This window comes from Triticum aestivum, chromosome 7B, assembly GCF_018294505.1.
Source record: "Triticum aestivum cultivar Chinese Spring chromosome 7B, IWGSC CS RefSeq v2.1, whole genome shotgun sequence".
NCBI classification, from domain to species: Eukaryota; Viridiplantae; Streptophyta; class Magnoliopsida; order Poales; family Poaceae; genus Triticum; species Triticum aestivum.
In genome coordinates, this window is record NC_057813.1 from 268338018 (window position 1) to 268359158 (window position 21141).

Consider the following 21141-nt stretch of genomic DNA (forward strand, 5'->3'; position numbering starts at 1 on the left):
TGAGTGACAGAAGCACAGACCCGAGTAAGTAGGTTGTTTGTGTAAGGGATAAAGGGGACTTGATACTTTAATGCTATGGTTGGGTTTTACCTTAATGATCTTTAGTAGTTGCGGATGCTTGCTAGAGTTCCAATCATAAGTGCATATGTTCCAAGAAGAGAAAGTATGTTAGCTTATGCCTCTCCCTCAAATAGAATTGCAATAGTGATTTCCGTTCTAGTAACGTAGTCAATTGCTTATGGACAATTTCACAACTCCTACCATCACTTTTCCATAGTCTCTATATTTACTTTATTGCTTCTTTATCTAAACAGCCCCTAGCTTTTATTTACGTGTTCTTTATTATCTTGCAAACCTATCCCATCACACCTACAAAGTACTTCTAGTTTCATACTTGTTCTAGGTAAAGCGAACGTCAAGCGTGCGTAGAGTCGTATCAGTGGCCGATAGGACTTAAGAGAGTATTTGTTCTACCTTTAGCTCCTCGTTGGGTTCGACACTCTTACTTATCAAAAGTGGCTACAACTATCCCGTATACTTGCGGGTTATCAGTGGGTCCCAGCAGTCAGGGGGGTGAATCGTGTTTTTGCCCGGACGCACTTCCTTGCGTGCAAAGATGTAGCTGGTGGGTCCCAGCAGTCAGGGGGGAAACGTTTTTTTCATGAAATACGGTGGCCCATCCGGTGGGTCCCTGCTATCAGGTGGAGGAATAATTATTTTGCGCATAATAAGGAGGCACTTCCTTGCAGCCGCCGTGGACCCAGCTGTCAGCCTCTCCACGTACAGTACTCTTCCGATGGAAGTCATTCCTTGACCACGTTGACCACGCTGTGCGGAGAGCACCAGGGCGGTGGACGACGGTGAGGCCTAGGAAGGGGATGACGCGGAGCCGGGGAAGACGCGGTAGTTGAAGCCCGCGCGGAGGGGAGTACGAGGGTTCACTGGTTCGCCTGCAGTGTGAGGCTGCTGTCGCTGCAGGGCCTGGCTAGCGGTGGGAATAGTAGGGGCAATGAGGCCTCCACGGCAGCACAACCAGCCACAGGAGGTAGGAGCATGCGGCACCAACGGTGCTGCTTTGGGCGGCTGGAGCAAGAAGACCAGAGGTTGAAGAAGCACTACGACCGTTGGATGGACATCATACGGTCACTGGAGCTAGAATCGTTCATATTGACCAAGTTGACAAAGCCCTCCGTCCCCGTCAACCTAGTAGGCCCACAAGTCAGCCTCCAACCAAGGTGGGTCCCAGCTAGTAGGGGGAGTATTCATTTTTTGTGCGTAATACGGAGGCACTTCCGGTGGGTCTGAGCTGACAGCGGGGGGAACGTTTTTTGCGAAATACGGTGGCCCGTTCAGTTGGTCCCAGTAGTCAGGGGGGAAACGTTTTTTCCTTGAAATACAGTGGCCTGTCCGGTGGGTCACTGCTGTTAGGAGGCACTTCCTTGTAATAAGGAGGCACTTCCTTGTGGCTGCCGTGGACCCAGCTGTCAGCTTCTCCACGTCCAGTACACTTCGGATGGAAGTCGGTCGTTGACCACATTGACCACGCCACGCCGAGAGCACCGCAACGGTGGATGACAACGAGGCCTAGGAAGGGGACGACACGGAGCCGGGAAAGACGCGGCAGTGGATGCCCACGCGGAGAAGAGTACGAGGGTTCACTGGTTCGGCTGCAATGTGAGGTTGCCGTCGCTGCAAAATAACAGGGGGTGTGGGTGAGTGGAGGGATGGCCTGGCCAGCGGTGGGAGTAGTATGGGGGCGGTGAGGCCTCCGCGGCAGCACAACCGGCCACGAGAGGCAGGAGCAGGTGGCACGACCGGCGCTGCTTTGGGCAGCTGGAGCAAGAAGACCAGAGGTTGAAGAAGCACTATGGCCGTTGGATGGACATTGTACGGTCACTGGAGTATTGACTAAGTTGACAAAGCCCTCCGTCCCCGTCAAGTTAGTAGGCCCACAAGTTAGCCAACCACTATGGTGGGTCCCAACTAGCAGGGGGTATTCATTTTTTGTGTGTAATAAGGAGACACTTCCTTGCGTGCGAAGATATAGCTGGTGAGTTCAACCGGTCAACGTGGGAACATTTTTTCGTGAAATACAAAGGCCCTTCCCGTGGGTCCTAGCTGTCAGGTGGAGGAATCATTATTTTGCGCATAATAAGGAGGCATTTCCACGTACAGTCTCTCCACGTACGGCTGTGGACCCAGCTGTCAGCCTCTCCACGTACAGTCCACTTTCGATGGATGTCGTTCATTGACCATGTTGACCAGGCCACGCCGAGAGCTCCAGGGCGGTGGACGACGGCAAGGCCTAGGAAGGGAACGACACGGAGCTAGGGAAGACTCGGGAGTTGTTTCCCACATGGAGGAGTATGAGGGTTTACTGGTTCGTCTGCCGTCCTCGGAGAATAACAACAGGTGTGGGTGAGTGGAGGGATGGCTAGGCCAGCGATGGGAGTACGGTGGGGTGGTGAGGCCTGTGTGACAGCATAGCCGGCCGTGGGAGGAGGGAACAGGCAGTCCCGCCGGCGCTTGTTTGAGCAGCTGGAGCAGGAAGAGCAGAGATTGAAGAAGCATGACAGCCGTTGGATGGACATCCAACAGTCACTGCTCTCATGTGCTGACTAAGTTGACAGGGCGTTGCGTGTGCATCAACCTTTTTTTTAGGAAAGCATACGCGTCAACCTATAGTAGGCGCACAAGTCAGCCTCAAATCTGTGGAAAACAGCATACAACCCATCTGCCATTATTTCTAATAATGTACAACCCATTTGCTAATTCTTAATAATTTTTTTGGAGCCCATCTTTTTTTAGCATTACACCCCATATTGTGGCCACGGTTAAAAAGTATATGAAATTTTGCATATTTCGGTGCGGTCAACTCTTTTTAATCTTGAAATATCGATTCACACTCAAACTATTTTGAAAAATAATTTATATAAATACAAAATTCAAATAATTATCCACGCATAAAAATCAATGGAATTTAAGATCTTGTAATGAAAAAAAAATTGAAACTAATTCCCGGTTTGATGTGCTTTAAAATTGTAAAGCCCATTTCTAGGCAAACCGAATGAAACTCTCCTCGTCTTGAAAGATTTGCAGCCCAGCAGGGCTGATAAAGCAAGTAGGCCTCATTTGGGTATTTTCTTAAAAAAAATAGAACTGGGCTAGCCATTTTCAGCAAGAAAAAAACACAACTGGGCTCATGATGTGGTAAACATAAATAAAACCCTGGCTAGACGGGCCACAGCCCCCGCACAGCCCCGTTGTTACCCTGACCCGTCGCTAAAACTAGTATAAATAACAACTACTTGTTCCTCAAAAAAACTGCGCGACCTGCTGGGTCCCTGGTGTCAGCCGCTTGTAGTGTAATTCTGTCGTTTATTGACTACGTTGACAATGGCGTGAGCCCCAGATGTCCAACCATTAGGAGGAACCATATTTTTGGGCTTGTAATATAGAGGCACTTAGTATGAGGGTTGACTGGTTCGGGTGCGGGTGCGTGTTGGGGCTGACATCGCCGGAGAATAACATGACGTGTGGGGGAATAGAGGGAGGGACTAGCCAACATTGGAGAGTACGTACGATAGGGCGGCGGAGGCACAACCATCCATGGGAGGCGAGAGCAGGTGGAGCCGACGGGGTGGTTTGGTTTGGGCGGCTGGAGGAAGAAGAAGACAAGAGATAGAAGATACACGACAGATGTTGGATGTCAATCCAACGGCTGGTAGGCAGAATCGTTTGTTGACTGGCTAGTAAGTCGACACCACCTTGTATAGGCTATTTCCTCGCGGGTCCCAAATGTCAGAATCAATTCTGTCACGGTCATGCAGCCTTTCCTATGAAAATTTACAGCCCATTTGATGTGCTAGTTCGAAATAAGTTTGTGGGTGCTGGTGGGGGCTAATCACTTGGCTTCTATAATCTACAGTGAGCTCAAGCAGCCGACGAGAGTGATGCTATTTCCCTTGGTTGGGATTTGTTACAATATTTCACTCTAAATTAAACAAATGGCAAGCCATTTGCCTTGTTTCAAAGAAAATATGACAGTCACAGCCGAGTTGAAAAGGGCAAGAACATCTAACTCGAGCTTACAAACTGTACAAAAGCACGAGCGTTAATTGTTCATTAGGTTTACAAAAAAACCAGGTTGAAAAGGGCAACAACATCTAACTCCAGCACTGTTTTCGGAAGTCACAGTCAAATAGATCGGTCAGGTCCATAGAATGAACATCCTGGGTCGTAAAATTTACTGGATTATGACCACAATATGTTGTAAATAGAAGCTCGGCACGTTCAGAAGCTCTTTTGCCCACCTGAAACTCCTTTTTTTGCTCTTCGACATACCCATCCGTCAAAACCATGCTGCTGATAAACTTAAGCCTGATGGACAATAGTAACCTCACATTCAACAGGAAGAATGTGACAAATCTAGTGTTTGCACGGTTGGCTACATATCGTTCTAGCGTTATTGTCTTCAATCAAATCTCATGAGAAGTGAGAAAATCCCGATGCTTACGAATCCATCGATTGGTTATAACTTTGTTACCCCGTCCTGTTGCCTAAATAATCATGAAGATTGAAAACAGTTAAGGTCTAAAAAAGAGTGTCGAAAGAGCAACAGCTGAAGGGTTAATTCTAGTACACTATTTGCGGGTTTCCAATGTGCGTGAATTTATCACCTTTATATACAACTTCTCCAGACATGGAAAGCATTGCAGCAAGCCAATAATCTTGTTCAGATCAAAACTATTCATTTGGATATATAAGATCTTGACAGAATCCAGCACCTTTGATAGGCCATCCATAGAGAAACTCTTCATTGAGCATTGAACATAATATTAGTACAAAATGTGTACTCCAAGATGATATATAACTTATGCACAGAAATTTAAAATGCAGCTTATGGTTACAAGTGTAGATGATAATATAAAGTACCTGAAGAACTGTGGAGCCAAACACCATATTGAAATGAGCATAGAGATCATGTATTACACCCAAGGTCTCCAGTTTAGGCGCAGAGAGGACGGTTATTTGCAACTATGAATAACTAGAATCAAGGATCAACCTTTGAAGTGAAGGGGCATCTTGAGTGATGAGCTGCCTTCCGTCAAAAGAAATTCCAATTCTTACAAGGTTAGGCGACTTTATTTGGAGACAACCGATTCTAACTATGAAAACAAGCACCAAGCACTCTAGGGCAGGGCAACTGGAGTGGATGATGCTGTGCAATGAGGCCTATGATATACGAGCCCACACAAGTGAAAGTTTCTTAAGAAATGGGAGTCGAAGGTTTAGTACCAAATTGTCTTGTAGTTAGCACAGCGCAAAGGTGGCGGTGTGGAGAGAGGAGGAAAACCGCGAGATGGACATCGGTGCTGAGGGCACAAGTACATGGCATTCGGTATGTGGTATGTGATTTACATGGGATTAGTAGAACTCAAGCAGCTGTAGTTCTGTGAATTCAGGGGATTTGAGCCAGGCGTCCACCGTGCATGGCATGGTATGCTTGCTCAGGTAGCATGATGGGATGCAGAGGCTTTGAATGGGGCCCTAGTGGGTGGAGATAATGGCTCTGGGGATTTCAAAATCATTGAAGAGAGATAGCTGATGACAGTCGAGATTAAGGGGCACGGCGCGCCATAGAGGGCGCCACCGAATTGAGAGGACTTGGGTGCGGCAGCAATCCTTGGTGGGGGGAAGCACGATGATCTCCCCAAGGACGGCGTCCTGGAGATCGCTGATGCGGTCCACCCGACATTCTACGGGTTCCTGGGATCCGGTGGGGGCGGGGTCACCGCTTCTCCCGCGCTGCCCGGTGCGGGATCTACAACAGGCATCACCGCTGGCGAGAGCCTCATCTTCTTGGCGCTAGGGTCAGCCGACTCCATTTTCCTCGAGGGCGTCGCGTCGCGCTCACGGATTTGAGCAGAGTAACAAATGACGAGCCTAGTTGTAGTGCAAGTGAAGAAGAAGGGGAGCTGGGGTTTTTCTATAGTAGTGAGGAAGAAGGGGAGCTGGGGTTTTCTGTATGAGTGAGGTGAGGAATTTGGGGGTACGAATGAAGCGAGCTGACGTGAGGTGGGTGGGAGTGAGGAGGAAGAAGAGCACCCAGGTTTTTTGTGGGGGCGGTGTGCTGGGTGTGGGTAGCGCCTCTCATTCAGTAAATATATGGGCTTTTGAATTGATTTTACTATTTACTAGGGTGGATGGGCTGTTTTGTCTTGGGCCTAGAGAAACAATTACTACAAGTACAGTGGAGACACTCTACAGCTACCCAGAAAAACAATTACTACTAGTACAGTGGATACAATACCGCTTCTGGCTCCTCCTAGGCCATTGAAATGTCTCCCTCTACTGAATGCCGTTATACTTTTGTTGATCGGCATGCGGGCCATGCTGCACGCGGGCCCAAATGCCATCCACCAAATTAGAAGGCAGTATGGAGGCAGAGAGTCACCCCGGTCATAGTGCAGCAGTAACGGGCCGTCGTATCACAAAACCCCACCTCCCCATAGTCTAAGTTTGACGGACGAAGCAACCATCATTTCACTCTTTGCTGAATCCCCTTCTCCCTCACCGTCTTCAAGAAAGGCAACACTCGCATCTGCCACTGTTCTTCTCTCCCAACGAAGGGAAGGTAAGCGGATCCGTGATGTTGGTATATTTTTGTTCACAGAAAAAAAAGAATTTTTTCAAAGCAGTAACCGATCCTCACTCTCTTGTTTGTTTCATTATCATTGCGATTGTGTTTTCCTTTCAGTGGTCTCCTAGTATTTATTAGTTTCATGATGGACAAAGGAGAACCAGGCAAAGATCTGCTGATATTGGAGCAGACGCGGGAGGCTGATCCACACGAGACAGAGAGCTCCAAGAAGATGGAGGCAGCTGCCGAGCCGACCCCAGATACGCTCACGACCACTACTAAGATGGTCAACGCCCCGTTTGAGGTTACAGCCCCCCTGGCACTGGAGGAGCAGTTTTCCCCCTTCGAGGATGTGTCCCCCCCGCTGAGCTGCCCAAGGTGATTTTCTTCTTTGCGGATCTCGATTGTGGTTTTTCATCTAAGTATGTGGTGATGAATAATGCAAAATTTTATTAGCTTCGATGCCATGCTATACATAGTGGTTTAAATAACTTGTGTTTCTTATACTGGAAAGTAATTCAGAATTTGTTTCTGTTTCAATTAGAGCCCTGATGCAGACAAGGATTGTGTGGTTGTACATGTCACTCGCTATGAGGCGGATGACCTGAATATACGCACTGGGAAAACGAAGTTCTTAGGCTGTTGGGTCCTGGAAGCCATTTGCCCTTATACCAATGAAGAGTTGTATTCCAGCCTCACTGTTGTCAGGCGTGTTGTCCAGGGTGTACTAAAGCACAAGAAGTTCAAAGCTACTCCTTCGTTTGTGAGGCATACTATTCTTGTCAAGATTACGCAGGAAGATGGCGTGGCATGCCTCCACAAACAATTTATCAGTGGCAAGGCCACAAGGTTGTCTTCATGAAGGTTCACAGGATTGAGCTGCTGCGGGACATCCTCAATGATGTTCATGGCAAGGTCCATCTTGTGTCCAGCCCAAATTAGATCGAGGCATGAAATAGTGGCCCCAACTAGTGTTTAATAGTAGTTTGGATTGTGTCTAATTATCCGAACCTTGCCTATTATCGAGCCCTCTAGGGCTAGTACTCTGTTTGAATACGTCTATGGGAACCGCTGCTACTTTTGTGTGCCCGTGAATCATGTGAGAACCATCGTAATTGTTGCCAAAACAGATGCGTCCTCACTAGTTTTTTCATGAATATGGCATGGTAAGACATAAGTTGTCATGGTTTATCATACGAGTGTAAGTGCATCTAGTGCCCCTTAGTGATTTTGGTGTATTGAAGACTTATAGGTTAAGGGACTGATGCGTTTGTGAGTGTACACAGGTCTATAAGTCTATGAGGAGTTTGATATTTACAGAGAAAGCCGACCCCTAAAAATGAAGTTCTTCAACTGAAGAATTTGGATTGCTGAAGACTTTCTGAAGACTTTGAAAGTGAAGAAATTGGTGTGACCTTGAAGACTTGGTATTAATTCGAGGAACATGAAGCATGAAGACTTTGTTTTCGTAGATTCATTTTCTCTTTCTTGAGTCATAGGAAACACCGTACTGTTAAAGGGGGTCGAGGAAATACTAAGGAAAAATTTCCATGCGATGCTCAACTCAAAATCCTACACCAACCAATCCCTTCGAGTGAAGCCATTGGAAATCTCATAAAGTTCAGTCAGATTCTTCAGTGACAGAGACGAAGTTCTCTGGTCTCTGAGGAATTTGTTCTGACTGAGGAGTTAGGAATTCCCCAGTGCAAATTGCCTACATAGTGAGGAACATGATAGCCCTGAGGAATTTGAGAGTCAAATAATTCCGACCGTTGCTGTGCTATGCGCCAGCTGTCCCAAAATATATACCTACCTAACGGTCATATCAGACAAGGGCATTTATATCTTATCATGTTGGGTTGTTCCCTAGGCTATAAATAGCCGCCCCCTTCAACCACTAGCTGGTTGGCTGCTCTGAGAGAAACTGACACTTGTCAATTGAGAGCATCCCATCCTCCGAGGACTTTGAGCGAAAATCATCAAGTGAGGAAAACCCAAACCCAACACCTACAAACCCAAAGTGATTGAGCATCACTGAAGAGATTGATCCTGCGTGGATCCGACGCTTGTTTCCTTTGAAGACTGTGCTTCTTCCAGACGGTTAGGCGTCAAGGTCTAGAGCATCCAAGAGGAATTGTGGATCACCAAGTGACCGAGTTTGTGAAGGTTCGGAAGTCACCTGAAGACTTACCACGAGTGATTGGGCGAGGTCTGTGTGACCTTAGCTCAAGGAGAATACAGTGAGGATTGTGTGTCCAGGACTGGGTGTCCTCGAGTTTAAATACTCAGCCGCTCCAACCAGATGTACAACTGAGACAACAGTTGGAACTGGTCTACCAAATCATTGTCTTTACCGAGCTTACCGGTTCTATTTCCTCAACTCTTTCATTTCATCATGTCTATTGTTGTGTGCCTGTTCATATCTATTTGAAGACTTTGACTGAAGACTTTCTCAATTTCCTCAATTCATTTTCTTCAGTCTGCCTGTCTTCTTTCTTGTGTTATCCTGTGTTTACGCTTTCTGTACTCTGTGCTTGTCTTCATTTCATCATGATGACTAGGCTTGTGTTCTGTTATGTTTACTTCTGAGTACTTATTCCGCTGCAAGTAGTTCTTCAGTTAGAAATTTCCTCACCAGCAAATTCCTCAGTGAAGAATTCATAAAAATCACCTATTCACCCCCTCTAGTCGATATAACACACTTTCAATTGGTATCAGAGCAAGGTACTCCCTTGTTCTGTGTGATTTTGGTTTAACCGCCTGGAGTTTTAGTTATGTTGACTGCAGGATTGAGGAACGTATCCTACCCCATCTTTGACGGTCATGAGTATCCTCGGTGGAAGGCCATGATGAAGAAGCGACTCATGGCTATGGACAGCAAACTGTGGACCGTCACTGAGATTGGTCTTACCGATCTATGCAAGATTGCGGAGGCTGATGACATTCGCAAGTACACTCTACTCAACCTCACGGCGAAGGATGTCATCTGCTCCTGTTTGTCCCGAAATCAGTTCAGGAACGTCATGCATCTCAATCACGCGAAGCTAATCTGGGACCGGCTTTCTGAGGTCTATGAAGGTCATCTTACTCGTCATGATCCCTGGTTTGAGGATTACAAGGATTCTCTCAAGGAGATGACTTTCGCACCTGAATCGTCATCTTATTCACCATGCCTCATGGCAGAGGGTGACAAGGTAACTGAATGCTACCTTTCCGAATCTAGTGATGATGAGTCAGGTGATGAATTTGGCCCCAGCTATGTCAAACTTGCTTCCCTTGCCACTAAACAACAAAGAGCTTTGGAAAAAGTTCAATACATGCTTAATAAGAGCGATGATATGTTGGGTGAAGAAATGAATCAGTCAAAAGCTTTGGCTGAGAGTCTTCAGAGACTTCAGCCCAAGTTTGACGCCCTTCAAAGTCATCATAATACTCTCTTATCTGATCACGAGAAGCTTTCGTCTGAATCTCTTCAAAGAAAGCAAGATCTTGAAAAGCTAAGAGTGGATTATGAAGATCTTCAGAAGGAGCGCGATTCATTACTTGCTCAACAAATCAGCACTACTCAGGAAGAATTTGTTCCTCCATGTCTAAAGTGCATTGAACGTGAAACTGCTAATTCTTCACCTGAATGTTCAAATGTTTCTAATGCTACAAATTCTTCAATGTCTCTACTATCGCTAATTCCTCATCTGAGGACAATGCAAGAATCACTGATGATGCAGGGCTGAAGGAATTGTACATGACAGGCATGTACAAAAGCCTCCAAGGGCATCAGACTCTTTGTGATGTGCTCAAAAAGCAGATCCTCAACAGAAACCCTAGGAAAGAGGGTATTGCCTTTGAGAGGAAGCTCAATGCTGATGGAACATACTGGAAGCCTGAGCAGTACCCCAAAACCTCATGGGTTGCTGCAAAGGGACCTCCAGTTGATCCATCTAACTTATTTGGCTTTACATGTGAATCTCCTCATTCTTCTGATGAGTCATTTGACTCCAACTATAAACTGTTCAAAAATCAGAATGGTGAAGTATTTGCTAGATATGTTGGCACTAACTGTAGGAACGGTTCCCCTATGAAGAAAATCTGGGTTCCCAAAAGTTGCCTTGAAAGTCTTCAGGTGAATGTCCTCATGACACCACCTGTGAAGAATAGGAACCCCAGATCAAATTCTTCATATGAACCAAATTCGTCATATGGATCCAAGTCCTCATATGGACCAAATTCCTCACGTGGGTCAAATTCCTCAAAAGGATCAAAGTCCTCACATGATCATCATCGTGCTAACCCTTCTGTTTCGCAGGGTAGAGCTAAGGGCTATGAATATGTGCATTATTCTTCAAATCATTATGTTCATAAGTCTTCGAAGAATTTTTCTGCTTATTCATATGCTTACCCTAACCCCTCTTATGTGAAACAAAGTGGACTGGCTTCTATGCCACCTTTATCATATGGTGCTCGCAGAGTGATGAATTCTTTGCCACCCCTTCAGATGTGGGTGGTGAAGAAAAAGAACTAATCTCTTATGCAGGGTCAGGTCTCCAGACGTGCTCAAAACGTCTGAAGATTTTGCTGGAGACCTGAACATTGCCTGAAAGGACGCAGGCTAATCATGATGAAATGAATTTTCATTTCACACGTCCTCATACTATTTATCTGTTCAAATTGCTCGAAGAAATTGATCTGATGATATTGATGTCATATTCTTCACTGATGAAGTGTATGAGTTTGTAAGTTGCACTAATTCATCTGCAGGATGAACAACCCAAAGCCAATGAGTGGTTCCTCGATAGTGGATGTACGAATCACATGACGGGTGACAAGAATCTATTGATGGATGCTCCTTTATCACCGTCACATCTGAAGCATATCATCTTCGCTGACAAAGGCAAAAGTCAGGTATTGGGTCTAGGTAAGGTTGCGATCTCTAAGGACATACACATGGACAAAGTCATGCTTGTCGAGTCCTTAGGATACAACCTCATGTTTGTCTCAATGCTTTGTGATCTTGATATGGTTGTTGTCTTTGGCAAGTATCGTTGTGTTGTGATCATGGAAGCTGACAATTCCAAAGTCTTTGAAGGCTTTAGGAGAGGAGACTTGTACATTGTTGATTTCTCTACAGGACCACAACCGGCTATATGGTTACTTGCAAAAGCTTCAGAAGGCTGGCTATGGCATCGACGACTTGGTCATGCTGGCATGAGGAATCTGCACACGCTCGCGAAGAAGAAGCATGTCATTGACATTGAGAATGTCAAATTCCTCAAGGATCACTTATGCGGAGCCTGTGAAGCTGGAAAGATGACAAAGGCCAAGCATCCAGCGAAGACTATCATGACTACCACTCGACCATTTGAATTGCTTCACATGGATCTCTTTGGTCCTAATCATTATTATGCTGTTACAAATGATGCATCTCTATATGGCTTTGTTATTGTTGTTGATTATTCTCGTTACACATGGGTACACATTCTCACTTACAAACATGAGGTGCAGGAAGTCTTCAAACGATTTTCCTCGAGGGCTTCAACCAACTTTGGTGTGAAGATCAAGCACATCAGAAGTGACAATGGGACCGAGTTCAAGAATTCCGGTCTTGATGACTATCTTGATGAACTTGGTTTACTCATGAGTTATCTGCTCCTTATACTCCTCAGCAGAATGGCGTCATGGAGCGCAAGAAAATAACTCTGGTTGAGATGGCTCGCACTATGCTTGATGAATACAAGACGCCTCGTCGTTTTTGGAGTCAGGCAATTGACACTGTGTGCCACATCATCAACAGAGTATATCTTCACAAATTCTTCAAGAAGACTGCCTATGAACTCCTCGCTGACAAGAAACCCAATGTGAGTTACTTCAAAGTCTTCGGCGCTAAATGCTAGATTAGAGATCCTCACCACATTTCTAAATTTGCACCAAAAGCACATGAGGGTTTTATGCTTGGTTACGGAAAGGACTCGCACACGTACATAGTCTTCAACAACGTTCTCCACAAGGTTGTTGAAATTGTAGATGTGCGGTTCGATGAAACTAATGGCTCGCAAAGAGAGCACCTACCTTCTGTGATAGATGAACCAACACTTGAGGAATCCATCAAGTTCAAAGCTACTGAGGATGTCATTCCCACTGAAGAATCTGCTGAAGAATTCATTGCAGAACATGATAAACGTCAAGCTGGCGCACCTGAAGAAAATGTTGCTGAGGAAAATGCTCCTGAAGAAAATGCGAATCAAATTCCTCGAAGACAACCCGCTCATCCTCATATTGCAAATGAAGTGCAAATCGAGAAGATCATCGATGACATTGAAGCACCAGGTCCTCTCACACGCTCAAAAGCTTCACATTTGTCTAACTTTTGTGGGCACTTTGCTTTTGTCTCTATCACAGAGCCCACTAAGGTAGATGAAGCATTTCTGGAGCCTGAGTGGATTCAAGCTATGCAAGAAGAATTACATCAGTTCGAGCTCAACAACGTTTGGGAACTGGTCAAACGTCCAAATCCTCGCAAGCACAACATTATTGGCACAAAGTGGATCTACCTCAACAAGCAAGATGAAAATGGCCTTGTGGTGAGTAATAAGGCACGACTTGTAGCTCAAGGCTACACACAGGTTGAAGGAATTGACTTCGATGAAACTTTTGCACCTGTTGCTAGACTTGAGGCTATTCACATATTACTTGCTTATTCTAACCATCATGATATTATCTTACAACAAATGGATGTGAAAAGTGCATTCCTCAATGGTAAGCTTGAGGAAGAAGTATATGTTGCTCAACCCCCAGGTTTTGAAGATCCAAAGAATCCCAACAAAGTCTTCAAGCTCAATAAGGCCCTGTATGGCCTCAAGCAAGCCCCTCGGGCGTGGTATGATACCTTGAAGGAATTCCTCATGAAGACATGCATCAAACCCGGTTCACTCGACCCAACTCTTTTCACTAAGTCTTATGATGATGAATTGTTGGTGTGCCAAATATATGTTGATGATATCATTTTTGGCTGTACTGATCAACGATATAGTGATGAATTTGCCTATATGATGAGTGAAGAATATCAAATGTATATGATGGGAGAATTGAAAATCTTTTTAGGTCTTCAAATTCGTGAACAGCGCAATGGGATATTCATATCTCAGGAGAAATACCTCAAGGACATATTGAGGAAATTCGGCATGCAAGATTGCAAAGGGGTCAAAATTTCAATGCCCACAAATGGCCATCTGTGCACTGATGAAAATGGTCAAGACTTCGATCAAAAGGTATACCGCTCCATGATTGGCTCTTTATTGTACCTATGTGCATCTAGGCCGGATATTATGCTTAGTGTTTGCATGTGTGCCCGATTTCAAGCAACACCGAAGGAATCACACCATAAGGCTGTGAAGCATATTCTTGGATACTTAGCTCACACACCAACACTTGGATTATGGTATCCCAAGGGCTCTTCTTTTGATCTCATTAGATATTCAGGCTCTGACTATGCTAGCGATCGCATGGATCGCAAGTCAACATCTGGCACATGTCATTTCCTCGGACGATCCTTGGTCTGTTGGTCCTCGAAGAAACAGAACTGCGTATCACTCTCTACTGCAGAAGCTGAGTACATTGCTGCTTGATCGTGCTGTGCTCAACTACTATGGATGAAGCAAACACTCAAGGACTATGGCGTCAACGTGAAGAATGTGCCTCTCTACTGTGACAATGAGAGTGCTATCAAGATTGCTCATAACCCAGTTCAGCACTCGAAGACCAAGCACATCCAGATTCGTCATCATTTCTTCGTGATCATGTGTTGAAGGGCGACATCTCCATCGACCACATTAGCACTGAAGATCAACTGGCCGATATCTTCACTAAGCTCTTGGATGAGAAGAGATTTATCAAGTTGCATTGTGAGCTAAATATCCTAGAATCTTCGAATGTTCTCTGAAATGGACACACACATCCTAACACTTATGCTGACTTGATGACTTAGATGCGCAACACACGAAGTAATGTTTTTCTTCAATCAATGAAGACTAACCCTCTAAGTGTGAAGAAATTAATGAAGAAATTGATTCTCAGATCCCTAAGACAATTGTACGTGGTGTCTGAAATCTGCTTTCTTATACGGTGGGTTACGCCACCACCCAAAGTTGGAAATCTTCAATTTGAGTTTTTCTTCGTTTTTGAAATTCCTCAGTTTTTCAAATTCTTCAACTTTGATTGTTTTCACTCTTTCCGGTGTTGTTCTTCATTAGAGTATCTATATATGAGTTTTTATGTCCTCTACAACATTCACTTATTTCTAATTCTTTAAGTTGATTTCATCTGCTAAGTGAATGTGATCGGACCCTTCCCCCTCTATGCTAAACTCAACCCAGTCTATTCACAAATTATTCATGTGTGTTCTAATTGAAACTCATTCAAAATCTTCAGTGTGTCCTTGACAGCTGAAGAAATTGCGAATGAAACTTTTAAGATTATCTTATCAAAATTTTCGGCTTCGCCGCTCAAACCGTTCCGCTTCTCATGACAATACTTATCTATTCACCCACGATCCTACACGATCGCCACCTCTCAGTACATGGGTGACACATGTCAAGCGAATGAGAAGGGCCAGGGGCACGTTCGTCCGATTTCCTCGAATGAACAGTTTTTCACTCCCTCTATAAATACCACTGTCTCTTCCTCACTTCACTTTCACCTCGCTTGCTCCCACTCTCGCTCGAGCTCCCAAAACCCTAGCGCCGCCGCTACTTCATCGTCGCCGATGAGGAAGAGCTTCACTGCCTCGACCTCGTCGCCGTCGTACTCGCGCCGGTTGCAGATTTCTTCACTCCGCCGCCGCCGTAGCCGTCTTCCTCTGCCGAGTTAGGGCGTGGAAGATCTGACTTGACGAACTTCACATCTACACTTCCCAGTTCGTCGAGTTCTTCACTTCGGGTAATTAAAAGTTATTTTTACTGCCCGCTTTGATTCTCATGTTTTCTTGAAAATCTTCAAAGGTGTTTATTCTTCAAATCTTCACACACATGAACACCTCACATGTCATCGGCTCTTGATTAGTTTCTCTAAGCAATGATTTTCTTCACGATTCCTCAATTGTGTGGATTTTCAATCTATAAAACTCTGGAACCTAAGACAAAGAACACTTAGTGAAATTCCTCAAGACTCATCTGGTCAAATTCCTCAAACCTATTCATTTTTGAAAAACCTTCTGAGAACGCATATGACCTCTCCAAATTCCTCGCAACTATACTCTCTTCACAGGTACAAATGTCCGCTGCTGAATCACTAGGTTCTCATCAACTTAACTCATTTGCATCGTTCCTCGAATAAAAGTTGCACACCTCTTCAGAAACTTCAGTTGTTCGTATTCCTCAGCTGAAGAAAATGGCTGATAAGAAGCCACAGAAGGGAGGAAAGAGGCCTAATGTCAATACTGCGTTTGAAATCCCTGGGGACATTTATGCTGGATACTGCACTGCTGATGAGGCCAAGTTTGGCAAGGAGGACAAGAATCAGCGCAAAGTGCGCATACAACAGATAGAGAGGAGATGGGCACGAGAATGGAGGGAGTACAGGTATGTTACTCCCAAGTATATGAAGAAATTCATGCTCAACCCTCCATGCTCAAGACTTCCATTGGCACCAGGCCACGAGGCAGATCCCAACAGCTTCAAGCGCGGTGAGGACTATGCTGATGAATGGGCAAAGCGCCAGGCCAAACTGGCCAAGCAAGCAAAGGAAGCAGTGAAGAAATTCAACGCAGACTCTGCTGCTGCTGCTGCCTCTGCTAGTCAACCAAAGAAGGCAATGCATAAGAAGCCTGTGCATAAGTCAAGCGCTTCTCCTTCAATGCCCTCACGGCCAAGCTCCTCTGCAATGCCCTCAAGGCCAGATTCTTCAAGGCCCTCATGACAAATTCCTCATACTGCTCCTTTAAAGTCCTCAGCTCCTCCATGAAAGTCTTCAGCTGCTCCGACCAAATCCTCGACACCTGTGCATCTCGCCTCGTGCCAAAGGACCCAAGGCTTCTCAATTGCCTCAGGAGCATCTTCAAGGTCCTCAGCTGCATGAAATTCCTCAGCTGGCCCCTCTTTGCTGAACAAAAAGGCCACTGCTGGACGAGGCCTTCGACCAAGTCCTCATAAGAAGCAGGTCGCCTTCCAAGTTCCCTCTGATGACGATGAGGCTGATGATGAAGAACTTGCCAAAATCATCAGAGATAAGCAAGCCAGGGCCGCTAGAGCCAAAGGCAGCAATGTGCCGCTGATGTTGGATCCAAAGTTGATCCTCGATTACATTGACCTATGGCACAAGGACCCTAACACGCCGTTGCCGGAGATGAACCTCACTCCTGGTCAAAGTCATGTTCTGACTGCCTTCATTGAGGAAGAAAAGTGGAAATTTGAACAAGGCAGAAGTTTGAAGAAAGCGCAGTACAAGAAACAACACTACCTCAAGGACAATGTCCTCACTCTCACCCCCGATCAGCTCATTGCTTTGCAAGCTGAAATCAGGCAGCTGAGTGATGAATTTGATCGCTACCATGCTGATTGGAAGGGTGCTAAGGTTCGGTTCGTTAATCTGACGAAGAAATTCACTTCAAGTGTTGCTCCTCCTGTGCACATTGAAGTCACACCGGCTGATGCATCTGCTCAGCCTACTGAAGAACATGCCAGCACCGCTGATGATAATCAGGCTGCTGAAGAAAATGAGAGTGCCAGGGCTGATGAGTCCATTCCAGTCGCTGAAGATATTGCCAGGGCATCCACTAGTGGTGCGCCTGAAGAAACTGAAGAAGTCAGGGCAACTGCATCAGTTGCGCCTGAGGAAAATGAACCAATGTCCTCTGCACCTCCTGTGCCTACACCAACTCTGATTCTTCCATCTGCATCAGATGCGAAGAAGACCAAGGCTGCAGAGCGTGCAGTTGTGAAGAAAAGGAAGGCATCAACTTCATCAAATTCTTCAGCTCCAAAGAAGATGAAGCCTCTGACTAGTTCAATTGACAATCCAATTGATGTCGTTCCAGTCTCTTTCATGCCATCTAAGGACCTTGTTCCTTATGGTGAAGATTATGTGATTCCCATTGAATCTGATGAAGAAACTCCTTCTGCTGCTTCGACAGAGCAGTTGGATGAAGAAATTGAAGTGGACGCAATCCCTTCAACCCCAGTCATTTCCTCACCTATGCCTCAGTTCACTACTGAAGAGGCAGGTGTAGAAGAAATTGAAGATGAGGATGTGGACATTGGCTGTACCACTCCTGTGCTCAATGATGAATTTTGGGACAGTCAGCACCCCAACTCACCAATGTTCACTCCACTCCAAGCAATTCCTCAGTCCCCTGTTGCTACTGAAGTGCAAATGGGATCTGAAGAACCTCATGCAACCCCAAGTGTTCATGCAGAAATTCCAACCACTAGTGCTGAAGAAAATGTCAATGAGGAAATGAAGAACCAGGCCGAAGCTGCAGAAGAGCCTGAAATTCCTCAGCCTGAGGAACCTGAGATTGCGATTCCTGAGGTAGTGATGCAATTGACTGACACTCCTTAGCCCAAGCCAAAGGATCCATTCTCAAAGAAGCAAAAATTCAAGGCTAATGATTTCTTTGGCGAGCACGTGTTCTTCACTGAATTCAACCCATATGACAATGCTCGTCTTTGAAGGAAGCGTTTTCGGACTACCAGCCAGGCTAACTTCTATTCCTCGCTGCTTTTCAACAAGAACAAAGTCTTCGACCACGAGCATATTCCTCATGTGGACATGGAATCAATGCCTTGCTTCTCCCAAATCCTCAGCATGCTTCATGATGCAGGCTTTCTCAACTTCTGCTCTGACATAGTTGATTGGAATGAAGAGCTTATTCTTCAGTTCTACGCAACTCTGCATATCACAGGTGATGCTGCTAACGTCAACTCGTGGGTGTTGGACTGGATGACTGAAAACACTCATTACAAGGCACTAGCCTCTGAATTGCTTCATGCCTTGCCAATCAGTCCTCCACCTAACAGTGCTCGTTGTCTGTATGATGAGCCTGAACTCACTGCTCACTATATGCAAGTGCTCATGAAGCCGTTGAAGCCTGGTCAAGCCCCAAGGACCAAATTCCTCGTGGAGGAATTGCTCTATGTGCCAAGAACCATCTACCGCATTCTGACGAAGACCATGAGTCCTATCAAAGGCCATGACTCATCTGATGAAGAAATTATCGGGATGATGAAGAATATGCTTTTCTACATAATGCATGGCATCCCAATAAACTATCATGATTTCTTCATGAGGACTCTGGCGAATGTTGCACTTTCACCATTTGAGCTGAAGCCTTACGCGCCGTGGATCATGAGATTCCTTAGAACAAGGTCTCCACTCAACTACAAGGCTTCTTTTCAGAATCACCTCAGCTACTTGCCCCCTATTGAAGTCCTCAAGCGGACAATTTCCTCATCTGATGAGAAGGGCAAGTCACCAGTCGTTATCGATGAAGGCATTCGTCCATTGGATGGTCAATTCCGCAAAGCTGCATCTTACTCCACCAATGATGACTCTGCCACTCATGATTCTGCTGCCAATGCTACCAAGTCAAGTCCTCAAGCTGCTGCTCCTCGTGTGATGACTGACCGTGAACTGCTTATAAGTCTTCACCAGAAGGTGGATCGAAACCACAAGTGGGCTAAGCGTCAGTTTGGCTCTTTTTTTGCACACTAAGGCATAGCCTAGTGGTGGGAAGGGGCTGATGCCTTCCCACCCACCCAGGTTCAAGGCATGGTACTTGCAATTTGGGTTTGTTGCACCAATTATACTGTAGGGGGTTCCCTTATAGTCTTTCTGTCAAAAAAACATGACTTCTACACATAATGCAGTGAAGAAAAACCATTACTACCTCCATGAAGTATTTGATCGCACCTGGGCTATTCTGTCACATCTATATGGTGAAGAAGATTTGAAGCAAATGGGCTTCAAGGAAGACTTCGACTGGTTTGCTCCTCCACCGAAGAAATACAAGAAGGTCAAGGTTCCTTCCTTGGTGACCAGCTCATATTCTTCATCGTGCGCCACGGACGAGCATGAAGACTTGGACGACACTGCAGCAGGCCCTACAACGACTCAAGACCCTGACAATGCTGGCGCTCCTCCATCATCATGATATTCTTCAGGGGCGTTAGTCCTCGGTTTCAACCCTTTTGGTCATTCGATGACAAAGGGGGAGAAATTTGAGTTAGTCTTCAAGCGGGTCTATCCTACATGGGCGTTTTTTTGCTAAGTTACAACTCTTGTTCTTCTGATGACTTTGCTGGATCGAGTTGTAATCTTAAACTCTATGGTGGCCTGATACTTTTGCTGTGTTCTTCTTCATGCTTATTCCTCATTAATGTTAACGCACTCATGCTGAATTGCATCAGTCACCATATTTCATCATGCATTTCAAATTCTTCATATTATATGTCAAATGCGTGTATGAATTACAAGATATAGGGGGAGATCTCCATGATTATACTCTTCAAGTGTGCATTGCCTCAAAAGAAAATTCCTCACTATGCACATCTTCAGGGGGAGTTCTTCTATATCTTGCAATCAAATTCCTCAATATCAGTATTTACACTTCATATGTTTATCCCCGTTGAAAACTTAACCTATATTGTCATCAATCACCAAAAAGGGGGAGATTGTAAGTGCATCTAGTGCCCCTTAGTGATTTTGGTGTATTGAAGACTTATAGGTTAAGGGACTGATGCGTTTGTGAGTGTACACAGGTCTATAAGTCTATGAGGAGTTTGATATTTACAGAGAAATCCGACCCCTAAAAATGAAGTTCTTCAACTGAAGACTTTGGATTGCTGAAGACTTTCTGAAGACTTTGAAAGTGAAGAAATTGGTGTGACCTTGAAGACTTGGTATTAATTCGAGGAACATGAAGCGTGAAGACTTTGTTTTTGTAGATTCATTTTCTCTTTCTTGAGTCATATGAAACACCGTACTGTTAAAGGGGGTCGAGGAAATACTAAGGAAAAATTTCCATGCGATGCTCAACTCAAAATCCAGACCTACCAATCCCTTCGAGTGAAGCCATTGGAAATCTCATATAGTTCAGTCAGATTCTTCAGTGACAAAGACAAAGTTCTTCTGGTCTCCGAGGAATTTGTTCTGACTAAGGAGTTAGGAATTCGCCAGTGCGAATTGCCTACACAGTGAGGAACATGATAGCCCTGAGGAATTTGAGAGTCAAATAATTCCGACCGTTGCTGTGCTATGCGCTAGCTGTCCCAAAATATCTACCTACCTAACGGTCATAGACAAGGGCATTTATGTCTTATCATGTTGGGATGCTCCCTAGGCTATAAATAGCCGCCCCCTTCAACCACTAGCTGGTTGGCTGCTTCGAGAGAAACTAACACTTGTCAATTGAGAGCATCCCATCCTCCGAGGACTTTGAGCGAAAATCATCAAGTGAGGAAAACCCAAACCCAACACCTACAAACCCAAAGTGACTGAGCATCACTGAAGAG